Source organism: Macrobrachium nipponense, chromosome 23, assembly GCF_015104395.2.
Source record: "Macrobrachium nipponense isolate FS-2020 chromosome 23, ASM1510439v2, whole genome shotgun sequence".
Taxonomy (NCBI): domain Eukaryota; kingdom Metazoa; phylum Arthropoda; class Malacostraca; order Decapoda; family Palaemonidae; genus Macrobrachium; species Macrobrachium nipponense.
Window position 1 is genome coordinate 40,180,270 of NC_061090.1, and position 21,051 is coordinate 40,201,320.

General features: G+C 38.0%; 1 long non-coding RNA gene across 7 annotated transcripts in view; it reads left to right on the forward strand.

Moving 5' to 3' along the window:
- Positions 1 to 707: 707 nt before the first annotated feature.
- Positions 708 to 21,051, forward strand: part of LOC135200258 (uncharacterized) — a 263,018-nt gene continuing 242,674 nt past the window's right edge. For 3 of the 7 annotated variants that reach the window (XR_010311238.1, XR_010311237.1, XR_010311235.1), the window contains exon 1: positions 708 to 857. This is a non-coding gene — a long non-coding RNA (uncharacterized LOC135200258). Of the gene's footprint in view, positions 958 to 21,051 lie in introns of all 7 variants that reach the window. The other 4 variants (XR_010311239.1, XR_010311233.1, XR_010311240.1 and 1 more) reach the window with 3 other exon arrangements.

Sequence of the window (21,051 nt, forward strand, 5' to 3'; positions counted from 1 at the left end):
ACTTGTGTACCGTTTAACCAGGATCCTGTGTTCAAGTAACATTCTTTTCAGAATTTCAGACCGCTGGTGCGATGATAAATAAATATCTATGTATTTTTACGTCTATGAAGAGCAAGCCCGAACACAAATGAGTTGTTTATAAGAGTGGCCCGAAGGTTTACCCATATAGAATGGAGAAGGGTGGAGCGCCAGATATAAGGGTAGGGGTGGGTGGAAGGGGTCTGTCGTACATTAGGGGTAACACTAACCGCGAGAGGCACGCCCATTTCCCTGTCCCCCTTGTTCACCCCCTCGCTTGCCTTAACAACACGAAGAAACACGATCCACTTCGTGTCATTTTTCGTACTATATGCCTGTGTGCGTCTGTGTGTGCGTGAGAGAGAGAGAGAGAGAGAGAGAAAGAGAGAGGAGGTGGGAGGGGGGAGCGAGTATATGTGTGCTTGTGAGTGTGCATGTGTGTCTATATGAAACTGGCAAAGATTTCATCGGAGTAATCAATCGGCAGAATTAAACGATCACTCTTAATATTCGTGAGAGGGCATTTTCAGAGCAGAGTGCCTAATTTAGATAAACCAACTCAAATGAATGTCAAGTTAATCGAGAAGTTGAAATTATTGCATCACGCAAAAGGAGAGGAAGGAAGTTGCATTTTGCAACGTGGCAACATTTGGCAACTGAACTCAGGCGGTGGGGCCGAGGCCGGAATATTGGACCTCGAGCCAGTGTAGCTGCGGCGGGCCCCTTGCGAAGATGAATAGTTCTCCGTTTGGCTTGCCGGCAAGCCTCCAAGCCACTCCCTTTCGTGGGTTTATAGTCACTACTTGATAAATATCACTCCTCCACATGAGAGAAAAATAGTGAGTTTAGTCGTGTCCAATTGTGCTTCTGTTACTTCACGGTAATCGCTTATGCTTTAAAACAACTGCTCTCCCCTGGACATCCATGGAGTAAGTTGAAGTAAGCCAAAATATCTCTCTCTCTCTCTCTCTCTCTCTCTCTCTCTTGTGTATAGTATAGCTTATCTACGGTATTTTCCTAGCTTTCTCTTTGATTTTTTTCTTTCATATTTTGTATGATTGGCTGTGAATCGCATGAAGAATGACTTGCATTTAATGCCATGTGTTGTTCGGTTTTTGAGGCAGTGTCTGGCCGAAGTTGCCGTCAGTGTTAAAGGTAACATTCGTGATTCGTGAGTTATTCAAATTTTACGATGTTTCTACCTTTTTGCTCCAAGTGATGTTGTGTGACGCTGTATAGACCAACCTGATGAAAATAAAGGAATGTAAAATGAACTGAACTCGGTTCATTTCAATTGGCTAAGTATTTGGTAACAGGTGAACGCCATACTTTTTCAAGATGTTAAAATATGTAAGACCCACTCTACTGCAGAGTATTCGTATCAAGGGTACTTCGTACACTGTCAATGGTGTCTCAAGTGTTGAAATAACCTTCAGCCCAATTCGTAGACTAATCGTAATGAACCATTATTTGATAATTGACGCATTTCATATGCCATTATGGCACGGATAATGGGGTTTCCCTTTTAGCAAGGGAAACCCCGTAATAAGAGCACTGCTAACCAAGGCAAAATCCCGCCGATATTAATATACTTAGCCGTGGTGGCTGCTCAAGTTGGTTTTCGTTAGCAAGATCACTTAAATGAAATAATATAAGTTAATTATATCACTTTAACCTACAACAGTGCGGTAAGTTGGAGGCGGCGATGCCATAGAATACGGTTGTGGTGTTGTGTTAGCATTCTTTATAACAATTCCCTGGAAATGGGATTACCGTTGTTAAAATCAAGGATGTACTTTTCATCGAGATAACGTTGAGTTCTTGCCATTACAGAGGAGCCTCGAGGCATGTTTCTTCTTCTTCTTCTTCTTCTTCTTCTTCTTCTTTAGAATGATATGAAAATTATATCAGTTTTCCAGATGCCCACAAATGGGAAAGCGAAAATGTTAGCATGAAATTACATTCTCGTTAACGACAAGAGAGAAAAAAAGTACGAAAGCCTTGGTTATTGATCATCATTTCACTGTGAAACTCAAGTGGTAAAATATATATATTTGTTTCGACAAAAAGTGCAATAACCACAAGTCAGAAATTAGATTCTGTCGTGAATTTACGATATTCGAAATTCCAAATATTTTAGAATTAGTCTGTCCTCAACCTCTTTCTTAATCATTAATATCGATTTTAGGCAGACAGATTGGTATGAGAATTTATTTAATATTTCTAAAGATCTTGAATACTAATTTTATCATTTCATTCCTTGTGCAGACTAAAATATCTTCAGCTATGGACAATGGTCTCAATGGTTTAGCTGTTTAATAACAGATTTGCCTGTTGCGACTCGCTTTTTGCGAGGGTAAACATAAACAAGTGAATTGATATTGATACGTTTATCAAAATATCCCAAATCAACTCGCTGATTGTGTAGCCGTATTATACGAAAGGGAAGACATCACATATGCAAGTCTTTTCGCCGGAGATCATAAAAATGGAAAAGTAAATTTCGTATGCTTATGACTTGGTTACTCGTTCTCCCTATGAAGGCCCTATCATTATGTATGTAAGTCTGTGTATATATATACCTATATATGTGTGTGTGTGTGTAAGTAATTGAGCTCATATTATACATATGTGGCGCATGTGGATACATCTATGTATTTAAAATGAAATGAGATGTGAATATATGTACTGTATTCAAAGTACGCCTCCTTTTCGGGTGGGGGGGAAGTAAGAAGAAACTGTTTCAGGGCATGAGTCGAGCTTACATGGTTATATTTAAATTAGATTTATTTTACAAGTTTTTTTTTCTTGGTATTTGTCTACCTTTTTGAAGAGAGTAACCTGTTGATTACTCTCCAAGTGACACGTCGCTGCATGGTACAGAGAGAGAGAGAGAGAGAGAGAGGAGAGAGAGAGAGAGAGAAGCGTCAGCCGGCAAGAACATCGCAGAATCATGCACCATGGGTGCACCCAACGATTGAGCTTTAGTGTTGGGGGGGTTGGGGGGAGGTCTCGGGGTGCGGTGGTGGTGGGAGAAGAAGAAAGAGGGGCGAGGGTGGGAGTCCACAGAAAGAGCTGGATGAGGAGGTTCTTTCGCGTACCTGTGCTTTACCTGTATCGGTTTTCTAAACCGGTTTCTTTTTCCTTGTTTCTTTTCTTTCATGAGAACTTTTTCGGCAAACATGACCATCGTCTTTGTCATATAAATGTCTCTATTTCGTCAAGGCAGTCAAACGGCCAGTGTTTCACATTTTGTTAAGATGGAAAATGTTGGTATTGAACCAAATAGAAGTTCCTATCTATCATGGTAGATAGATGATAAGCTGCTGACAATAATTGTTCATGGCGAACAGGGTAACCCATCGTTTGGGAAAATGAATTGCCTCTGAATTCAGGAGGAGGACCTTGACTCGCGTTGAGTGACCCGCCTCAAAATTCTTAGTCTCTATTAAAAGAAATGTTATCAGCGAAGATTCTGTCTCTCTCTCTCTCTCTCTCTCTCTCTCTCTCTCTCTCTCTCTCTCTCTCTCTCTCCAGGCCTGTACCGAGTGGGGGAGGGGGGGGCGAGGTCGGATGTAATTCCATATTTTCATTGAAATGTACTTACAAAATATAAAGAGCAAACCTTTGTTTTAATGGCAAGTTTTTTTTCTTATTTCGTTATTAAAACATTAACATCATTCTTTGGTAGTCGGAAATACAAGGGATAATAGGAATACGATATAGGCCACCATATTTGTAAATGATTTTAATTAAAATTCTGTTAACCAAATTAAGTCAGTACTTTGAATAACATGTAATCGGGTAGAAGGGCATAGACCGCATAACCAATTTTTCTTCCTAATATAACTAAAATAACATTTTCAATATTTCATTTTGTATATACATCTATGTACAATGACATTTATACGAGAAAATGTTCAGTTTTGGGAAAAACGACCCCCTTAAAAAAAAATTCTGGACTAACAAGTCTTTGAGACATCCTAATCCATGTAACCACCTGTAACTCTCTCTCTCTCTCTCTCTCTCTCTCTCTCTCTCTCTCTCTCTCTCTCTCTCTCTCTCTCTATCTCTCTCTCTGAGTTGTAACATAGTCTCAGCCGATTTGTGTGTGTGTGTGTGTGTGTTTGAATGAGTTTGATTTTTTATATAATAGGATAGCATGCAATTTTTAAGTAATTTGTGGTTGTTGAAACTCAGTAATTTTGTAATAGATGGTTTCTGTTTGTAATGCGTAAATAATATGGTTAACTTATTCATGTAAGGATGTAAGGTCTTTTGCTTATGAGCTCTTGGATTTGTTGTCAGTTTGTGCGTGGAGACAGAGATGAGACGTGACACTCGTGAAAGTACTTGGCATCCCATCGTTTTCTTTTAGAAACTTCCTGTGACTTTTCAGATTATACACATTTTTGTGCGTGTGTGTATGTTAACATAATAAGATAACAACATGTAAGCAGGCGATAAGGCAAGAGTTCCTTGAACATTTTACGTACCAAGAAAATTTATTGCCACGCACAAACATATGTACTTATATACATATGTATTATGTATATGTGTGGCAAATCAATTTTCCTGGTCAGCGTAACTGAGCTAGGTACGTCAAATACTGAAAGGAACTCTTGCCCTGTCGCCTGTTAACATATTATGGAAAGCTTCCAGTCTGAAATCCCAGAATTCTAAGGGGGAAATATATGTGGAAAATTGAAGCCTAGTTGTGGAAACCGAGTTCCAGGACTTACTCTGCTGTTATGCATAGAAATCTAAAAAAGGAAAAAACAAAATTCACAGCTAGTGTTCACATGTCTGTCGAGTTTTTTCGAGTTTTGATATTTTACGAAATCCAAAATAGAGCTTACCGCCAACCTAGTCACACGGCGTGACGTGGTTTCTTATGCCTGAGAAAGTTTTTACTATGAACCCTTGAGACTATGTTTATATTATAAAGACCGCAAGTGACTTTCCTCACCACGGGCCCCCTTGCTATGAAGAGACGAATTGTAACTCTCATCATAAATGTTACTAAAAGGAATAAATAATGATTTCATCTTGAATCAGCTGGATTACACCAAGAGAAAAGTACTCTATCCTGCTTTGCTCCAGGTTAAAAGGAACGAACTCGACTGCTTGCGAAATGCAAATTAATGTCAGGATGACGAACTTCCATTTTTGTTATTTATTTATTTTTTTTTTTTTTAGTGCATAGGTTTTCAAATAAGCTTTTGGCACAGTAGCATAATTCTTGAACTCCGCAGTAATGTACGGCTTGCTGTCAGTGCACCTCACGCGTTCCAATGTAGGCATTAACAAAAATTTTCTTTGCAGCATCCCTACCGCTTTTAGCTGCCAGCCATTTCATTTATTTTACTGTACCTCTGTTCATATTCTTTTTCTTCCATCTTACTTTTCACTCTTTCCTGATAATTGTTTCATAGTGCAACTGCAAGACTTTCCTACTTTATACCTTTCCAACTTTTTCTCTCTCGGTTTCCCTTTCAGTGCTGAATAACCTCATAGGTCGCAGCTCTTGGCCTTTGGCCTAAATTTTATATTCCATTCCATTTCATAGCTTTTGGAATTTGGCTTATCGTAACTCCCGCTCGATATTAGTGTGAATGTGTGTCTTCATTAATTTTGGTTGTGGAGGTCAACTAACGGCTTTATGTATAATCATATAACAATCAGGATTTTGGTTTACTCCTTTCAAGTATGTAACCCTATATTCAAGTCCTTTATGCAATGTCTAAGTGCTTCGAAAACTCAGCAGTGTCTGTATACTGATCGCAGGATTGAATGTTCACCATATCTTGCACTGTTTCGGAGATAATGTTTATTCTACCTTGCATCGTGATTTTCATAGCATAGAACTTTTAGGAGAATATGAAAGAGAATGATATATGACAAGGTATTGTGAAAACTTTGCCATAGCTACAAATATATCCAAATGAAATAAGGTTCCTGGCAGCCAATCTCTTGACTAGCTTAAATGTCGTTGCTATTGTCAGAAAAGCCTTCTTGCCGCTCTACATCCATGAGGATGTAGAGCGTCCTTCGAAAGAATAGAAACCAGGACATTTTAGGAGCAAGAGGGAATATCCAGTGAGCTCAGGACCTTTCAGGTGAATCGACCATCCGTGTATTTCTACTTTGTCAAAAACTTTTGTATTATGTATCGTCACAGAAAAGAAATTTTGCATTTGTAAATTTACTGAAGAGTTTGTAGTTTCGTATTCGTTTTTCATTTACAGGAAGCAAATCATAAACATGTTTAAGTAAGAAAGAAAGTAAATCGCCAGAATGAGTACTTGAAGTCTCTTAGTGGTTACTGAAATTATTTCCCTTAACCACCACTGAACACTGTCCAAATTCTAATTTGTTTCGAAGGGAAGATTCTTTCTCTCCTGAAAAGGCCCCTCAGATATTACATCGGGAAGGCACATCATATTTTTTCTGTTATGTTTGGAACCGCGTATATAGGAATGCGCAGCTACGAAGTTTTATATATATGATATATATATATATATATATATATATATATATATATATATATATATATAAATCAGATATAAACGTTTATAAAGAATCCCTTACAAACCTTGGTGAAAAAATGAGTAAGTTGTTTAATGGGGTTCCCTTCTCATGTATTACCCCGAAAGTGTCCGAGCTTTTATTTATGCATATATATATACACACACATATATATATATATATATATATATATATATATATATATATATATATATATTTATATATATATATTTATATGTATATATATACATATACACAAACCGTCTTTACATACAAACATATATATATATATATATATATATATATATATAAATAGAATATATATATCTATATATATATATATATATATATATATTATATATATGTGTGTGTGTAATATGAGGATAGCATTGTGATTTAGGAAGTGTACAAATGAAATATTCTTTTTGTTTAATTTTTATGATGAAAGTTGTCTTTACTGAGTATTTTAAGAGATTTTTTTATTTTTTGCACTTCAGAGAGATTAGAGGGTGGGGAGAGGCGAAATTACTTTTTTAATGAGTGTCAATCGAATGCAGCAAAGCTCCATACAGAGGGCTTTGTCAAAGCGATCGCTTGAGATCCATAGTCGTAGATTTCGTCGATACTAGAAAAGCAGAACATGTTCGATGTATTGTTTGAACATTAACTCCGGTATTGTCTCGTGAAACTTGCGTCTAGGAAACCTATAAGGCCTATCTAAACCTCCTCTCTCTCTCTCTCTCTCTCTCTCTCTCTCTCTCTCTCTCTCTCTCTCTCTCTCTCTCTGAGGGACCTGGGGCAACCCGAACGAACTGTAAGAAATAAGAAACTCTCTCTCTCTCTCTCTCTCCACTTTTTCCTTTAAGAAAACACTAGGGAACAAAATGAGTTGACGAATAGAGCTTTACCCATTAGAGATCTCTGTAATTCCAGCGAATCGGTCGTTGATCAGACTCCAAGAAGCAGAGCAAAATCGAAGCTGTCGATCTTGACTTTGCTCATAGTTTTCGATAAAGTTCATCACGTCATATTATGCAGTCAGCTCAAAGAAAAGCAAAAAGATGAACCCACTGGATTCTGGTTACGCAGTTTCTTTTCAAATCGAACGCTCCAGGTAGCTAATGGAACGCTATGCAAACCTGCCCCGATCGTATCGGGTATCCCGCAAAGAACAGTCTCAGTCCAGTTTTCATCAGCTCTTCTGTAAGAGAACAAAAACATGGAGATATATCGTTAATACACGACATGATATTGAGAACATTTTCAAAGATGTGTAAAGACTAGGAAACAGTGATTGGATCATTTATTGACTTCATAAAAATTCTGATGATGATGTCCCAATTGTGCTAATTAGAACGGAGTAGACCAATGTGGGCAAGTGCTGCTGCCCAATGGCGTGCAGTCGCAGTAAAACGTTAAAGTACAATTTCTTTTCTTTCGCTAGAATGCAAGCGACGAAATTTTGTTGCGTCTGGTGTACCCGCCAACTTTGTAAAATATTGTTATTCATCGACGATCCAGAAGAGCTTGGTTCTCAGGATTCCTTTTCATCCATAAAAGGTTGAGATCTTCACTCGATCACAATCCTACTGCTTGTGTCAGACGCCCTTTACCCTAGCCTCCAATGCTCATAAATTCGTTTAAGCTTCGATTCTCTCATTTACGACCTGTGACTTTTAGGATGATCTCCCTTGTCTCATTTCAACCATCACTGGTCAACCTGTGCACATACATATTCTGCCAGATGAGCCATTTCAGTGAATTCAGATCCTGGCACTATACAATCTCAACCGGGAACCTTGTATCCAGTTCCAGTCGGAAATAATGCCATTGCTTTCAGTAATAGATACAAATAATGACCTGGCCCACAAAATGGAGGTCTTCATCATGTAATTCCTCTCTCCCGAAGGTTGGAGACACTCTGATAATAGCGACAGTTCCGCGTTCGATACCGAGCAAGAACGACGACGGTTTAGTTTGCTTTCCAAAAACGCCATTATGCCTCTGTTGATCAGAGAAGCGAATCAGATACCCTGTATCAGTCGGCAGTTGTGGGGGGAATCAGGTATAGTCAGAGAGAAAAGAGAAAGAAAAGGAATAAGTACAGTATATACTCTGCCAAAATCCCACGAAATCTTAAGTGCAACAGGAGGGCCTCGGCATACTAATCGCATCCTGCAAAGGTGGAACTCATCATCACATATTCATCAGAGTTCATCATAGCCACACAGACAACAGTCACAACCGTGTATTATCTAATCGGATATCGCAGTGGAATCATCTTGTGATTATTCCTCAAATTCTATAATATAGTTCAGGAAAGCGGAGAAATGAGTCTCTTGAATTATTTATATAAATTGTTCAAGACACGAACCTTTGAAACGGTCTTCAGTTAAACATCACCAGAATTCTGGCTCCCAATGGATCGCTTCTGCTCACTCAGCTTTTGCTTTTCAGACTTACCAGTTGATGACGTGACTGTGCTGCAGAAGTGCTGTCTTCAGCCCTGGCGTAAGCGAAGTAAATTTTAATCTCTCTCTCTCTCTCTCTCTCTCTCTCTCTCTCTCTCTCTCTCTCTCTCTCATGAAACGTTGAATAAATTTACAGCAGGTTATTTTTATCGCTGTTTCCTGCTATTTCTGGTGTTTCTTTGTCTTGAGAGTGGTACGTCTTATTGTTATTAAAGATGTTACAATATTGCTGTCGCCGGCTCTGTCATTGGCTACGTCTTGATATCGCCGTACAATAAGTGTCTCGACGAGGGGCAACAGATATTTCAGCCAGGGCAGCTTCTATCTTGTCGGTAATGGCTAGGTCATTTCTTGACCTGGAAAAAATTGTCCCCATCCTCTCCCTCCTCTACCCTTTCCCTCTCCCCCTGTCGGTTTTTTTTATTCATTTATTTATTTTTTGTATCCTCACAGTTCCACTTCACCCAGCCACATCTCTGTATCCCCCTCCCCCCTTTATTTGACAAAGCCGACTTCAAAGTATGGTTTGCCAATCACGGCGAATTGCCTTTCACATCCAGGCTTCTCTTGGAAGACCTCTATAATTTCTTTCTGCTAACTACTTGCTTTCAGTCCATTGTGCTCTCTCTCTCTCTAAGTTTACATAGAAGGCTAATTACACAGAGTATTATCATTGACAGATGATAAAGTGTGTTCATTTTTTGCAGTTCATGTATATGAATCAAACACGGCCAACTAATTATCATATCATCCCCGCCATATGACTGCTCAGACATTCAGTTATTGGGGGCCCGCCACTAGAGCGGCTCTTTGAAAAACATCATCCGGATAATTTGATATCTCGGGCATTGATATCTGAGCTTGCCATATCCATCCACACATAATAATGCTTGGTAAATTAATATCTCTAAAATAACGTGAACAGAAGGAATTGTCATCGTTCTGCAAGGTGATTTCACTTGAACCAGAATGCTTAGCAAGTTATTCTGTATCTGTGACACACAGTTGACTTCCTCAAAGCAAGCTTCAACGCCTTGTGGTTCTTGATTACATTTGACTCAGTTTCAGCGCCACGCAAATGCTGCGCCACCATCTTTATCAGCTTTCAGCCTCTCCAAGGCCAAGTTTATCGAAATATCAGTACAAGTAAAAAAAAAAAATACATAAGCTTTGTCAAGATACTGATGCTCACTCTCCCCAACCCTTTCTTCTCCTCGGTGTTGTTGATGCAAGTCGATTTTCGCTGTGGATGGATGTGATTTGACGTCTAATCTTAGTCTTTCTTATGAAATAACGAAATTTCGTTCACTCTTTTGTTTTAGACTAAAACGTTAGTGCCATTAAGCCCCAAGTCTAAGGCGTCTTTATATAAACCCTGATGACACTGCGTACAGATCATATAAGAAGGATCACGCCAATTGTAAAGAGTCAGTATGGATGATAAAAGAAAATAAGAATCTGCTAAAAATCTATGTGTAACACTGCTCAAGATATGAGAGCGCCTCAGCGGTGGTTGGTATGGTATTAGAGTCCCAGCTCGGTGGTCGCGGGTTCGATTCTCGGCCATTCCATTGAGGAGTGAGAGATGTGTATTTAGAAGTTCACTCTCGACGTGGTTCGGAAGTCACGTAAAGCCGTTGGTCCCGTTGCTGAATGACCACTGGTTCTATGCAACGTAAAAACACCATACAAACAAAACAAACAAACAATCAAGATATGAGTCCCATAGGGGCCTAGGGCCGTCTGTGCGCCTCACTCCGCACAGTGTAGGCATTACTTAACGTTTTGTGCATCATCCTTTCGGACCTTAGCTACAACCCCTTTCATTCCTTCTACTGCACCTCCGTTCATGTTCGCTTTCTTCCAATTTACTTTCCACCATCTCCTAACAAATGTTTCACAGAGCAACTTGGGGTCTTTTCTTCGGTTACTCGTTTAAAACCTTTCAGCGATGAATGGCCTCATAGGTCCCAGCGCTTGTCCTTTGGCTTAGATTTTATATCCCATTCCAGTCCATTCCTCGGCTAACCATTGTGGACTATCCAGTCGACGTGGGTTCGGTATTTCCCTTTCGGTGTAAAACACTTTCATGATCGTGCGTCTCGTGCTAGACTGAAATGCATGAAGCCATGCGACATCCAGGGTAGGCTCCTCAGCCTGTGCAAATGTTGTGAATCTAGCAGATCAGCGAGAGCGATTTCCGAATTTCTGCCACAATTCTAGAACTTCCGTTAGATTTTTCCCCCAATCTAGTATATCAATATTTAACCCAGGTATCTTATTCTTCTTCATTCGCACCCGCAACCTCTTGTCGTTTGGACTTGTGTACCGAGTTGCATTTCAACAATCACCGACCCCCCGTAGCACTTTAAAAAATAAATAAAAAAAAGTCTTGAATATCCTGCTGGTCGAGACGAGATGTCACTGTTTATATTTCAGCGACGTAGTAAAGAATTCTACGCTAACTGTATGAGCACCTTGTTTCCAATTTCAAAATTGTTTAGAATCGTTACTGTCAGTAATTGTAAAAAGTTACGTCCGAAACCACACAGAGGCAGCAGTCCCCATCCTTGTTGGTGGTGGTGGGTGGCGCTGAACGGAGTCGACCGATAGGCGATATATACTATATATAGTCTGCTGTTGTGCTTTATGCCATATCACCGACGGAAGCTTCTGCATTTCATGGATCAGATGACCGGCTTCTCCTTCACTCTGGTGGTAACACTCATTTTTACGGACATATTATCATTATTGTATATATAGAGAGAGATTGCATGCACACAAACCCCATGGTTACGACATTTCCTCAGTATTCCCACACAAATTCTGTTTCCAATATAACAATTTACTCTATATTCAAGCACTACGTTGAAAGGTATAATGTGTGTATATGGTCAACACAAGAAAAGCGGTGGTATTAAGCCTTTCACGGATACGAGGTGGAAGCCGAAGCCAGAGGAGAAGGGAGCAGTGCGAACACGTGTCAAGTGGGCGGTGCCATAATTCGGTGATGACGTAGCGGCGATAAGGCCCTAGAAAATAAACAGAATGTTGGCAGATGGTAGTTGGCATTCTCTCGAAAGTCTGTGTCAGCGCTTCCCTGCCCTATGCAAATGTCAAGAGGTGCTTTTAGTCCTTGTTTCTCTTCTTGTTCGCTCTCTATATCCCTTATTTCATGTGATAAATCCAAATGACGTAGCACGTTTTAATGTAGTTGGACGAAAGCTTCAGTTCTGTTGTGTCGACTCAAGTAATCAATAGTTTATGGGGTTTCGTTTTGCTACTTATTGTGTACTTTTTTGGACGGAAAGGAATCAGATGGGAAGTTAGGAGCTACAGTCTGAACTTCACCTGAATTAACTCGAAATTATTATCTCTCTCTCTCTCTCTCTCTCTCTCTCTCTCTCTCTCTCTCTCTCTCTCTCTCTCTCTCTCTCCTACTTCTTCTTCTTCTTGAGAAAAGAATAATCTGGTCCCCTCGAATTCCTTCGGCTTTCATAACAAATTTGAAGGCCTTGGGATATATGAAAAACATTTTGAGAAAAAAGAAAAGAAAACACCAACAAAATCTCTCTCTCTCTCTCTCTCTCTCTCTCTCTTGATATTAAGCATCTTTTCCTGCTATGAACTTCTTTCCTAAGAATAACCGTCTTGCGATGAATACAATTAGTTTTATTGCAATTTCTCCTGTATAATTTGAGGTAAGGAGTTTAAAGTCACATCATTTGATGTATTTTGATATTCTGCTTCTATTTTCCTTTATAAACTTCTTTCCTATAAATGACTGTTTTGTAGTTACATAAAGAACGCAGCATTTTTCATGGTTTTTGTTGCGATGAAATCGGGAGACAATAAATTTCTATTACAATATCTCCTATATAGTTTGAGGTATGAAGTTAAAAGTCACATCAGATGATGCATTTTGATATTCTGCATATTTTTTCTTCTATTAACTTCTTTCCTATGATTGACCGTTTTCCAGATACAGAGAGAAAAATATTTAATCTGGCATCATTCTAATTTTAAACGGCCATAGCAGCCGAACTATTAGATAGTTTGAGACGGGGTCAGAAGTGTTGGATGTGCTTTTATGACTCCAACTTTTCTTCTTCTATGCCTTACTTTCATATGATTACGTAGCGGTTTCCAGGTTATTTTCGTTCAACTATATCTATGGTAAAAAACGCTTCTATTTTGCCCCTTAATGTGGTGATAAAGGAGGCCAAAAAAATATATTGCCCACCCCTCAGACACCAACTTTTCTTTTGGTGATACTAAACACATATCCCTCCAGATTGTCGTAAAAATCAGAATCTTTGGAGTTTTTTCACAGATTTCATTCATTTTGTCAAAATATTATGTTACTAAATATACAATCCATTCATTGGAAAATCCAAGTTTCCTGTTTATTGCTGGGATTTGGAGTAGTAAATCAAGAGGCATCTCTTATGCTTTTCATACGCTAGGCTGTAGTAGAAGTTTATAATAAAACGTTTTTTTATCGTTGGAGCCTCGAGGAAAAGTAGAGTATTACGGCAGAATAATTGAATAATGTAAATATGAAGAATCTGTTTTCTCTAATTGGGTGTTCGCCACGCAACACTTAGTTTGATATGCGATTTTGATTTTTACACTCGACTTTCGTGATATATATATTATATATATATATATATATATATATATATATATATATATATATATATATATATATATATGCACAAGTGTGTGTGTGTGTGTATTTTACTTTTAACTGTCGATATATATATATATATATATATATATATATATATATATATATATATGTGTGTGTGTGTGTGTGTGTGTGTGTGTGTATATTTATTTATTTATTTATTTATTTATTTATATATATAAAACCTCCAGGGTATGTCCATGGTATAAGAGTAAAAATGACAAGTTTTATTCCAAGACACGTTTCGCACAAGAATTATCTGTGCATCATCAGTCTGTGAAAGAACAAAAAGACACATTTATAATAACATACAATAAAAGTGCAAAAAAACAGGAATTCACATATATTAAAAGTAGTCTTAAAATTGTATTAAAGAGCAAAGAAAAAAAAAACAGGTTAAAACAGGAACTGCTTAGGCACCAACCGTCCATTGTGAGGAGTGAAGATATATTATATCGAATGTAGCATGAAAGATCACGTACTTGAGAATATCCTTATATCCACAGGCAGAAAAGGTAAGTGTTACTTACCTTTCTACCGTGGATTTGTATATATATATATATAATATATATATATATATTATATATATATATATATATTTATATATATTTGTATATATATATAATATATATATATATATATATATATATATATATATATATATATATATGTATGTATGTATGTAGAATCTACTGGCTATCTTTACCAGATACAATGCCCACCTAACTTTTTAAAAATCTTTTTTTCTTTGTGGTCACGACGAGGGTGACGTCATCATGATTATGGTATTGCTGGTTTGTTTCCCGCTACCAGACTTCATGATTTCTTTCATATTTCTTTGAAGTTGGATCTCGAGGATGTTTAGTGACAAACGAATGCAAAGAAGAGCAAAGAATTTGAGAAAGTTAACTAGGCATTGTGGCTATTACATTAATATAATATATATATATATATATATATACATATATATATATATATATATATATACATATATATCGAGAGAGAGAGAGAGAGAGAGAGAGAGTAGTTTAATCACTTGTAAGTGCACAAGGCTGCACCTCCCCCTGACTCTTGCATCTGTATGAATCAAATACTTTAAGTAGCAAGAATTAATTTGTCTAATATTGGTCTCACAATATTTCCAAGAATACAACGAAGTTGATTTTATTTTAATCTCTCTCTCTCCTCTCTCTCTCTCTCTCTCTCTCTCTCTCTGAAGAGACCTCTGTCTTCAGAGATGGAGTTCTTGAAGGACTCCATTCCACTTTCCATTTAACACTTGGAAGAGAATGATAGCATTGTCGACTCGCTATTATTGGTCTCGCGCTCATATTTTAACTTGCTGGTAGGGTAGGTCCAAAACTGATAAAAACCACGGTCTTTCAGTGATTTCACTGGTGTTCCACATTTTGCAGTGTTGTAGTGTATTCAGTACAAACTTGTCGGCGTTTACTACACACACTCTGTGCCACTTACCATCCCAATCCACTGCCTACCCTGCTTCCACCCAGGGCGGACAAACATGTTTGTAGGAGGAGGGTTGATGTCTCCCTTACCTACCCCGCCCTCACTATGGGCGGACAAACTGGTTTGCAAAGGCCCGGTGGCTGCCATGTCTCTCTTACTGTCACCCAGGGTAGGACAAACAAGATCCATTTGGAATGTATTATTATAGAATGTCAGCAAGACACACAATGAACACAATTAAAAGAATGCAAATAAACAACAAAATAAAACACCTGATTGACCGGCAAATAAGAAACAAAGATGAGATAATAATTCATCAAGGAAAGGATTTCCAGTACAGTTACATGTGCAGAGTGACTGGGTCTAGATACATACGACTCAGTAAAGCAGTCAGAAAGACTTAATAACACAGATCAGTTACCCATATAGCTGCTATAAAATTTGCATCATTGCAACATGAAAATAACATGCAAAAACACTCTAAAGCGCCAGAGAATATATATATATATATATATATATATATATATATATATATATATATATATATATATATATATAAATACATATATATATATATATATATATATATATATATATATATACATACATGCTAACAGGACCTCATTGAAACTGGATGGTATCTAGTGGGATACTTATTCAAAAAAGTCATAAGCCTTCCAGATTTAACCTTCCTCATTGTCAAGTGGTCTACTGATACTTGACATTATATATCTATATATATATATATATATATATATATATATATATATATATATATATATATATTTACTTCAGAGGAACTTTGAGGCAAGGGACCCCGTTCGGGTGGCAACTAACTTCAGAACAAATCCGAAAGAAGTTACAGGTGTTTCTTAATTTTCACTTTTCGTCTTCAGCTAAGTATATTTGCGTTTCCCAGGTTAACGATGAATTTCTGTTACCTGATTTTCATTCATTTCCTAAGAACAACTCTATATACTTTCACAGTCTTAGATGTTTAAACTTCTGATAAAGAAAAAATACAAAACTATAACAGTCTGTGCCTTAGTTCTTCTCCCTCTCTCTTTGTGTGTGTGTGTGTGTGTTATAAAGTGAATATCCTCCCACGCTGATGCCTTCCTCCCTTTCCGCCTGTATATACCAAAACACCTGTGCAAACATCGCAGTAGGGTACCATGGCGCGGCTGCGTGGAAAGTTCAAGTTCTCATAATATTTTCCATAATATAGCATGTCCTCTCTCCTCTCTCTCTCTCTCTCTCTCTCTCTCTCTCTCTCTCTCTCTCTGCTAGAGTGAATATTTCGTAGAAATTAAAGGTCGACTTCGGATGTTCTAGCTTGGCCAGTCCTGAAATCTAATCCAAGATTATTTGAAATTTGTCAAAACAAGAATAGTCGTAGTCTTCTTGAAAGAACAAGTCATTTTTGGGAAACTTCCCCCCCCCCCTCCTCCTTTTGTGTGCTATGACGTGTCCTAACTTTTGTAGGGAAGACCGAAAACATTCTTAACAGCTTACCTGTTATAGTACTTGCCTCCAGAACAAAGAACTTCCTGACTTTGCTCGAGTAATTTTTAAGATCATAATAAAGGCAGACCCTCTGTTAAATTGTCGAAATATGTTAGATTTTAGAACCACTGTGCACGATGAAATGTTTTTATAAGTTTTTAACCTTCTTTGTGTGTGTGTGTGTGGTGTGTGTGTGCTTTTTGGGACAAGTAAGTACAGATGCGGAAAACAATATTAGAGAAAATGCAGAATTACTAGATAATTTTTTGAAAAAAAATTATAAATCGGTTATTTTAGGAAGAATGCTTTTGTTAACGAAAGAGAAAATCATTTTATGATATGTGATACAATTTAACCAAACTTGCACAAATTTCACTATCTTACAAACTAAAACCACAATTTAAGTAATAATCCAGGTAGTTCTTGTTAGTGTATTTTGATTTTCCTAAAATTTTCATTCACATAAAAATGAAAGAATGGTATAACAACTAACTTGAAGAAAACAAAACATTGCACCAAACCCCTGGTCACTGGTCACTGAAGAAATGAGAATGTTATCCAGAAATCTGATTTTTTATGAATCGTATGGAAGTAAGATTCAATGGCTGTAAGAATCATGCCGAATCCTTATTTTCAGAACCACATAATGAGGTTGACAAGGGTATACTACAATTCTCAAAAAATTCAAGCCTCTTTTCACTCCATACAAAGCAGATCTAACTGGGTTTCTTGCGTTCAGTCATTTCAAGACTTGCTTGTTTTCATGATTCAAAATAAAGTCGATCTGACGTTTCCTGGGTCAGTGAAACTGATGTCATTGGATCCAACAAATCCAGTGACAACAGTTTTCAATATAAGTTTATTGTCGGCTTTGAAGGCAACGTCATAATTTACCAGAAATAGCAGTCAAAACCAAGGGATTTCGGCGCGAGTTTATCTAATAAGAAGACAGAGCAACGTTGGATTGTGATAATCCTACGGGGAAAAAATCGCTCACAAATGTTATGATAAATAAATACGTTTTTCAAAACTACTTCTATATCTTTCCTTATGAGATTTTTGTTTACAATTTGTTTAGTTAATGCCTATATATGCGTATGTATATATATCATTCGAGCTACAATTGTCCTTTAATATCTAATTCGCTCTACCTATGAATTGATATATTTTCATATATGTACCGAAGGGGAATTTTTAGTTGATAATAATTTCGTCCCCCTCATGGGATCGAGCCACCGTCCAGTGGACGGGAAATATATATATATATATATATATATATATATATATATATATATATATAATATATATATATATATATATATACATATAAATATATATATATATATATATATATATATATACATACATACATACACTACATACATACATATAGTATGTAGTGGGGCTGTTTGGCTACAGGTCTAAGATAGCGAATCGGCCTAAAGGGGGCAACTGGAATGGGTTTGGCAGTGAGGAGTAATTATACAATTAGTTGCTACACACAAGAGTTGTTAGCTACCTTGTACCTTTAAGTTTCTATGAATTGGGAAAATAAACCGTTGTGTTCTTATGTATATTTATTCTTGATAGGGAAACTTATAATATTTCTTCCACCAACTGATTTAGGGCGCTTGGACCAAGACAAATTATTCTGAAGGCACCTTGTTTTCTTTATAAGTCTATTAGGCACGAAGAAATTTTACCTGAGTTCAATATAGTCACTTAACATTGTCTATATTCACACCCTTCACTTCAAACTTCTTCCCCTTCTGTTTCTGCTTCTCTGTTTCTTCCCTCTCTTCTGCTCCCCCCTCTGTCTCTGCTTCTCTGCTTTCTGTTTCTCCTTTTCCACTGTGTCTCCCTCTTTCTGTCCAGCCTTTTTATTCGGATGTCATCTTCTTAGGACCGCCTTTGGGTTTTGGATTTTGACTCTGGGTGTGGCATCTTCTGAAAGGATTCTTGTGTCTGAGTGGCTGCTGCTTTTTCTTCGAAACCCCTTCTTGTCATCTTTTCTGTAGTAATTGGTAGACTTCTCATTTGGAAACGCCTCTTGTTCATGCCCAGCATCTGTAGGGGTGTGTCATCTTACCCATTGGTTATTTAGACCTCTGTAATGGTAATTGCTTTATAGCAATGTTAAGGGAAAGGAAAACACATCTTCTTCGAGAAGTTCTGCAGCACGGAGGCTTTCGCGCGTATGTTGGAGGCGCCTGTTCTCATGATGGTTCTAGAATCGGCAGGAGTTTTGTGGAACTTGACAGGCGCCGACGTGAAGTGAGGAACGCCGCGATTTCTGATGCAATACTTCGTCGAGATTCTTCTAAGACAGGGGTGTGCAACCTGCGACCCAAGGGCCGCATGCGGCCCTCAAAGGCTTTCATTGCGGCCCTTTCTCCTAAAAATAAATAAGCTCTAGTGCGGCCCTCAGAGAGACAGAGAGAGAGTGAGCCTCAAACTGAATATTCCAACAACTCTCTCTCTCTCTCTCTCTCTCTCTCTCTCTCTCTCTCTCGTGTTTTCATCAACAACCCTTCCTCAATATCCGATGTTACGAGGGGTCATCGTTATCAGTAACCCCTTTCAGAAAGATTAGGTGACCTCAAGAAACATTCACAAGCCATTGAAGTCTTTGCTTCTCCTTTTTCTGTGGATGTGACAGCAATTCCTGAGGACATAAGGATATAAACTAGAAGAATAATGTTTTCCACTTACTTGGGGCTTTTCAGTAAGTGTAAGAATTTCCTTTCCTTCAAAAATTGGATTCTACATTCTACCCATGTACTTTCCCCAGGTTTAAGTCTTAACTCCCTTTCTAATTTTAAGTAAGTGTCTTGAGGTTATTGATCTGTTGTGAACTCGTGATGCATTCTGGATATCCTCCCTCTGTCTAATGCTTCTTTAAAATACCTTTAGTCGGGATTCTCTTGAGTCTGGGTTCTTCTAATTAACCTGCATATTGGTATTTTAGAAATCTTACGACCTATTTTAATCACTAGTTGCTCTCTAAGGGCATTAATACTGATCCCTTGTCTAGCCATAGTTGGGTAACCTATCAGCAAATGAGCAAAAGCTAATTGTATATCTCTGGCTACCAGAACATTTTCCCTTAGTGCAATTCTTCCTATCCTAAATGTAAAATTTAACTGTCCTATTACCAGGATATTATTACCCTGGACGTCTGTGATTCTACAATCTACCACTGGTTTCAAACTTAAGTGAGAAAAATGCAACTGATACACGTTTTCTGACATTATATTCTTAGGAATACCTGTATCAAAGAATGTAACAATAGGTTTCTCTAAGCCGACATGTGCGGGAAACAATGGTCTATAATTATGTTCATTCTCTACATTAACTTTGCTAACCTGTGTAGCTTGACTTAGTCTTGGCACTCCGGACGTTCTCTCTGTTATAGAGGAAGATCCACTGTACCATTATGCAGAAAATTTCCCGTTGTATCATCTGGAATTGGCTGATCTGGTTTGTACCCTATGCTTGATGTTTGGGGCTGAATCCTTATTTCCTCTAGCTGGTGGAGACTGAATGTGGCTTCTGCTTCTGCCTCTCGACTGAGATCTACCCCTAGGAGATGAAGCAAATACATTTCTGCATTCTCGACCACTATGACCTGTTGTCTTATGGAAAGGGCAGAGGGCCATTCCTCGGCAGTCACTGGCATAATGTCCTCTCTTCTGACAGTTATAACACGTGACTGTCGAAAACCCTCCTTGAGAAGTATTTCCTGGCATCCTATTCTGATTTCTAGATTCCCTTCAGTTCGTCTACCTACGATTTTTGTTTCCTCCTCTTCAACCTCGGCTATATCATCGGATGTCTCCCACTTACGAGACATCCTCCCAATAGCTTCCGCTGGCATGCTTCCAATCATTACAACTAATCTAATTATGGTTTGACATGATCCATTAACATTTTTTGCTTGCCTCTTTCTTCCTCGATCCAATCTGTGGATGTAATTAAGTTACCCCATTCATTCAAATTGTTAAACAACTGAGAACTAAACTCTTGGTAGCGTCTACAGTCTATCTTAAATTGATGCATTATCCTTGCAAGGCTAATAACTGGATCCCTTTCACCAACTGTGGAATAGACTTTCCTAAAGAACCGTTTCAGTCCCTCTCAATTCCTAAGATTTCGGTATGTCTCGGAATGGACATATTGTTCTAAGACTTCTCCGGCTTCCAAATCAAGATAACTCTTGGCTTCAATAAGTTTTTCCCTATCTGTCCCCGTTATGTTGCTTAGGCGTGTCCCCACCTGTTCTATCCAGTTCTCTAAGTTGCAGGCTACTTGACCTTCCTTTCTTCCGCAGAATTTAGCTATGTGATTAATAGCATGTCCCTTATGTGTTCC